Genomic DNA, 6307 nt, shown 5'->3' on the forward strand with positions numbered 1-6307 from the left:
TTTCATTAAAAATTAAAATATTAATTTAAAAATTCGTTCTTTTAGAAGAAAATTAATTTTTTGGGTTAAAAATAATCGTTTTGATTCGAAATTCGTCTTTTTGGGTAGAAAATTGATCTTTTTGGTGGCAAATTAACTAATTTTTGCTCAAAATTAATTTATTTTTTTCAAAATTCGTATTTTTTACTATAAATTTCAAGTTCTCAACTAAAATATGAGCTGCTTTATTAAAAATGATTTGTTGGTTCAAAAGGTAATTATTTCATTAAAAATTTAACTATTCATTTACAAATTTGATATTTTAGAAGAAAATTAATTTTCTTGCTTAAAAATAATCGTTTTGATTGGAAAGTCATCTGTTTGGTTAAAAATTAATCCGTTTTGTTGGAAATTCGTCTTTTTTTAAAAAGAAAATTGATCTTCTGGGTTGACAATTCAACTAATTAAAATAAAATTTGATTTTTTGGTTAAAAATGCGTCATTTGTAGTCGAAAATTAATCTTCTAGGTTAAATTTTTTTCTTTTTTTATAGTAAATTCGTCTGTTTTGATAATAAATTATTCTCTTTAGTTAAAAATTGATCTTTTGGGTCGAAAATTAAATAATTTTCTTGAAAATTAATGGAAAATTTCTCTTTTTTAGCAAAAAATTAATCTTTTGGACGGAAAATTCAACTCATTTTTGTTAAAAAATCATATTTTTTAGTAGAAACTTCAACTGCTAAGCTAAAATATGAGCTGCTTTATTAAAAATGATTTGTTGTTTCAAAAGGTAATTATTTCATTAAAAATTCAACTATTCATTTAAAAACTACTCATTGTTTTAGAAAAAAATTAATTTTCTTGGTTAAAAATAATCATTTTGATTGGAAATTCAACTATTTGATTACAATTTTATTTATTTTGTCAAAAATTCGTCTTTTTTCAGAGAAAACTAATCTTTTTATTAGAAAATTAATTTTTTTGCGCAGTAAATTCCTCTTTTTTGGTAATAAACTATTCTCTTTATTTAAAAATTGATCTTATGGGTAGAAAATTCAATTATTTTCTTACAAATTTATTTAATTTGTTGAAAATTCCTTCTTTTTAGGAGAGAATAAATCTTTTGGATTAAAAATTAATCTTTTTGGTAATAAATTTGTCTTTTTTTGCAATAAATTATTCTCTTTAGTGAAAAATTGATATAATGGGTGGAGAATTCAACTATTTTCTTAAAAATTAATATATTTTGTTGAAAATTCCTCTTTTTTGAAATAAAATTAATCTTTTAGGTTGAAAATTCATCTTTCTGATGGAAAATTCAACTAATTTGATAAAAAATTAATTAATTTTTTTCAAAACTCGTCTTTTTTACTATAAACTTCAACTTCTCTGCAAAAATATGAGCTGCTTTGTCAAAAATGATTTGTTGGTTGAAAATGTAATTATTTCATTAAAAGTTCAACTATGAATTTAAAACTGCGTTCTTCTTAGCAGAAAACTCTTCTTCTTGATTAAAAATTAATCGTTTTTGTTAGGAATTCAACTAAATTGAATAAAAAATTTATTTATTGGTTAAAAATTCGTCTTTTTTAGCAGCAAATTAATTTTTTGGGTTAAAAATTAATTTTGGTAGTAAATTCGTCTTTTTTGGTCATAAATTATTTTATTGAAAATTTGTCCTTTTGGGTAGAAAATAGATATTTTCGGTAGGTAATTGAACTAATTTGATTAAAAATTTATTTCTTTCTTAAAAATTCGTCATTTTTAGTCGAAAATTAATCTTCTGGGTTAAAAATTAATGTTTTTGGTAGTAAATTCGTCTTTTTGGTAATAAATTATTCTCTTTAGATAAAAATTGATCTTCCGGGTAAAAAATTGAGCTATATGCTTAAAAATTAATGGAAAATTGGAAAATTTCTCCTTTTTTGGTATAAAATTAATCTTTTGGACGGAAAATTCAACTCATTTTTGTTAAAAATTCATATTGTTTAGTAGAAACTTCCAATTCTGAACTAAAATATGAGCTGCTTTATTAAAAATCATTTCTTGGTTCAAAGGGTAATTATTTCATTAGAAATTCAACTATTCATTTAAAAATTCGTTCTTTTAGAAGAAAATTAATTTTATAGGTTAAAAATAATCATTTTGATTGGAAATTCAACTATTTGATTAAAAATTTATTTATTTTGTCAAAAATTCGTCCTTTTTAATAGAAAACTAACCTTTTTATCAGAAAATTTATCTTTTTGGCAGTAAATTTGTCTTTTTTGGTAATAAATTATTCTCTTTAGTTAAAAATTGATCTTATGGGTCAAAAATTCAATTCTTTAAAAAAAAATTTATTTAATTTGTTGAAAATTCCTTCTTTATAGGAGAGAATAAATCTTTTGGATTAAAAATTAATCATTTTGGTAGCAAAGTATTCTTTTGTGTCAAAAATGGATCTTTTGGGTAGAAATTTCAAATGTTCGCTTAAAAATTAATCTATTTTGTTGAAAAATTACTCTTTTTTGGTATAAAAATAATCATTTTGGTTGGAAATTCAACTATTTGGTTAAAAATTAATCCGTTTTATCGAAATTTTGTCCTTTTGGGTAGAAAATAGATCTTTTCGGTTGGAAATTTAACTAATTTGATTAAAAATTTATTTATTTTGTCAAAAATTCGTCTTTTTTGGGTTAAAAAATAATCTGTTTGGTAGTAAACTCGTCTTTTTGGTAATAAACTATTCTCTTTTGTTAAAAATCAATCTTTTGGGTGAAAAATTGAACTATTCGCTTAAAAATTAATCTATTTTGTTGAAAAATTACTCTTTTTTGCTATAAAAATAATCGTTTTGGTTGGAAATTTAACTATTTGGTTAAAAATTAATCCGTTTTATTGAAAATTTGTCCTTTTGGGCAGAAAATTGATCTTTTCGATTGGAAGTTTAACTAATTTGATTAAAAAAATATTTATTTTGTCAAAAAGTCTTTTTTTTAAATAGAAAGTTAATCTTTTTGGCAGTAAATTCATCTTTTTTGGTAATAAATTATTCTCTTTAGTTAAAAATTCAATAAAAATTAATCTGTTTGGTAGTAAACTCGTCTTTTTCGTAATAAACTATTCTCTCTTGTTAAAAATTGATCTTTTGGGTGGAAATTTCAACTGTTCGCTTAAAAATTAATCTATTTTTTTGAAAAATTACTCTTTTTTGGTATAAAAATAATCGTTTTGGTTGGAAATTCAACTATTTGGTTAAAAATTAATCCGTTTTATCGAAATTTTGTCCTTTTGGGTAGAAAATAGATCTTTTCGGTTGAAAATTTAACTAATTTGATTAAAAATTTATTTATTTTGTCAAAAATTCGTCTTTCTTAGTAGAAAATTAATCTTTTGGGTTAAAAAATAATCAGTTTGGTAGTAAACTGGTCTTTTTGGTAATAAACTATTCTCTTTTGTTAAAAATTAATCTTTTGGGTGAAAAATTGAACTATTCGCTTAAAAATTAATCTATTTTGTTGACAAATTTCTCTTTTTTGGTATAAAAATAATTGTTTTGGTTGGAAATTCAGCTATTTGGTTAAAAATTAATCCGTTTCATTGAAAAAATGTCCTTTTGGGCAGAAAATTGATCATTTCGATTGGAAATTTAACTAATTTGATTACAAATTTATTTATTTTGTCAAAAAGTCTTTTTTTTTTGAATAGAAAATTAATCTTTTTGGCAGTAAATTCATATTTTTTGGTAATAAATTATTCTCTTTAGTTAAAAATTGATCTTATCGGTAGAAAATTCAATTATTTTCTTACAAATTTATTTAATTTGTTGAAAATTCCTTCTTTTTAGGAGAGAATAAATTTTTTGTGTGAAAAATTGATCTTCTGGGGGGAAATTTCAACTGTTCGCTTAAAAATTAATCTATTTTGTTGAAAAATGTCTCTTTTTTGGTATAAAAATAATCGTTTTGGTTGGAAATTCAACTATTTGATTAAAAATTAAACCGTTTTATTTAAAATTTGTCCTTTTGGGTAGAAAATTGATCTTTCCATTGGAAATTTAACTAATTTGATCACAAATTTATTTATTTTGTCAAAAAGTATTTTTTTTTTTAATAAAAAATTAATCTTTTTGGCAGTAAATTTATCTTTTTTGGTAATAAATTATTCTCTTTTGTTAAAAATTGATCTTATGGGTAGAAAATTCCTCCTTTTTAGGAGAGAATAAATCTTTTGGATTAAAAATTAATCTTTTTGGTAATGAATTATTCTTTTTTGCTAAAAATTGATCTTTTGTATGAAAAATCCAACTATTCGCTTAAAAATTAATCTATTTTTTTGAAAAATTTCTCTTTTTTGGTATAAAAATAATCGTTTTGGTTGGAAATTCAACTATTTAGGTAGAAATTAATCCGTTTTATCGAAAAGTTGTCCTTTTGGGCAGAAAATTGATCTTTTTGATTAGAAACTTAACTAATTTAATTAAAAATTGATTTATTTTGTCAAAAATTCGTCTTTTTTAATAGAAAACTAATCTTTTTGGCAGTAAATTCATCTTTTTTGGTAATAAATTATTCTGTTTAGTTAAAAATTGATCTAATGGGTCAAAAATTCAATAATTTAAAAAAAAAAAATATTTAATTTGTTGAAAATTCCTTCTTTTTAGGAGAGAATAAATTTTTTGTGTGAAAAAATGATCTTCTGGGGGGAAAATTCAAATGTTTGCTTAAAAATTAATCTATTTTGTTGAAAAATTACTCTTTTTTGGTATAAAAATAATCGTTTTTGTTGGAAATTCAACTATTTGGTTAAAAATTAATCTGTTTTATTTAAAATTTGTCCTTTTGGGTAGAAAATTGATCTTTTTGGTTGGGATGTTAACTAATTTGATTAAAAATTTATTTATTTTGTCAAAAATTCGTCTTTCTTAGAAGAAAATTAATCTTTTTGGTAGTAAACTCGTCTTTTTCGTAATAAACTATTCTCTTTTGTTAAAAATTGATCTTTTGTGTGGAAATTTCAACTATTCGCTTGAAAATTAATCTATTTTGTTGAAAAATGTCTCTTTTTTGGTATAAAAATAATCGTTTAGGTTGGAAATTCAACTATTTGATTAAAAATTAATCAGTTTTATTGAAAATTTGTCCTTTTGGGCAGAAAATTGATCATTTCGATTGGAAATTTAACTAATTTGATTACAAATTTATTTATTTTGTCAAAAAGTCTTTTTTTTAAATAGAAAATTAATCTTTTTGGCAGTAAATTCATCTTTTTCGGTAATAAATTATTCTCTTTTCTTAAAAATTGATCTTATGGGTAGAAAATTCCTCCTTTTTAGGAGAGAATAAATCTTTTGGATTAAAAATTAATCTTTTTGGTAATGAATTATTCTTTTTTGCTAAAAATTGATCTTTTGTATGAAAAATCCAACTATTCGCTTAAAAATTAATCTATTTTGTTGAAAAATTTCTTTTTTTTGGTATAAAAATAATAGTTTTCGTTGGAAATTCAACTATTTAGGTAAAAATTAATCCGTTTTATCGAAAAGTTGTCCTTTTGGGTAGAAAATTGATCTTTTCGGTTGGAAATTTAACTAATTTGATTAAAAATTTATTTATTAGTTACAAATTCGTCTTTTTTAGCAGCAAATTAATTTTTTGGGTTAAAAATTAATCTGTTTGGTAGTCAACTCGTCTTTTTGGTAATAAATGATTCTCTTTAGATAAAAATTGACCTTTTGGGTAAAAAATTGAAGTATTTTCTTAAAAATTAATCTATTTTGTTGAAAAATTTCTCTTTGTAAAATGATTTGATGAAACAAATCAATCATTTCTTCGACCGTTGATATTTATTGACTTCAAATCGTAGATTTCAAATTATTTATGCCTTTTGGTCCAATCGTAAATCGAAAAAATAATTATGAGTCAAAAAAACGTGTTCTTCGAAACTCAGATATTTATTTAATAGAAAAAACTCCTTTGGAAACTTCCTGAAAACCTTTGAAGAAGGTACGCATGTGTACCGAAACGTCAGGAAGTTTCAAAAGGAGTTTTTTCTATTAAATAAATATCTGAGTTTCGAAGAACATGTTTTTTTGACTCATATTTATTTTTTCGATTTACGATTGGACCGTAAGACATAAATAATTTGAAATCTACGATTTGAAATCAATAAATTTCTCTTTTTTGGTATATCAACTCAGTTAAAAAAAACCTCATTCCTTATATTCCAAATTATTTTCCCGTCAATATTACGAGGGTAGTTCAATAAGTCCTTAGAATGACCAACAGATGGCGCGCGAATCGCTCCAAATCATCTGTTTTCAGTCAGCACCACTCCCGACTAGA

At 22.7% G+C, this 6307-nt stretch overlaps 1 protein-coding gene across 4 annotated transcripts in view; it reads right to left on the reverse strand.

Annotated features, from left to right (window-relative positions):
- Positions 1 to 6307, reverse strand: part of LOC117179085 (inner centromere protein-like) — a 35144-nt gene that overhangs the window by 12327 nt on the left and 16510 nt on the right. The gene's annotated exons all lie outside the window — the stretch shown is intronic.

The sequence above is a fragment of the Belonocnema kinseyi genome, chromosome 8 (genome assembly GCF_010883055.1).
Source record: "Belonocnema kinseyi isolate 2016_QV_RU_SX_M_011 chromosome 8, B_treatae_v1, whole genome shotgun sequence".
Lineage (NCBI taxonomy): Eukaryota > Metazoa > Arthropoda > Insecta > Hymenoptera > Cynipidae > Belonocnema > Belonocnema kinseyi.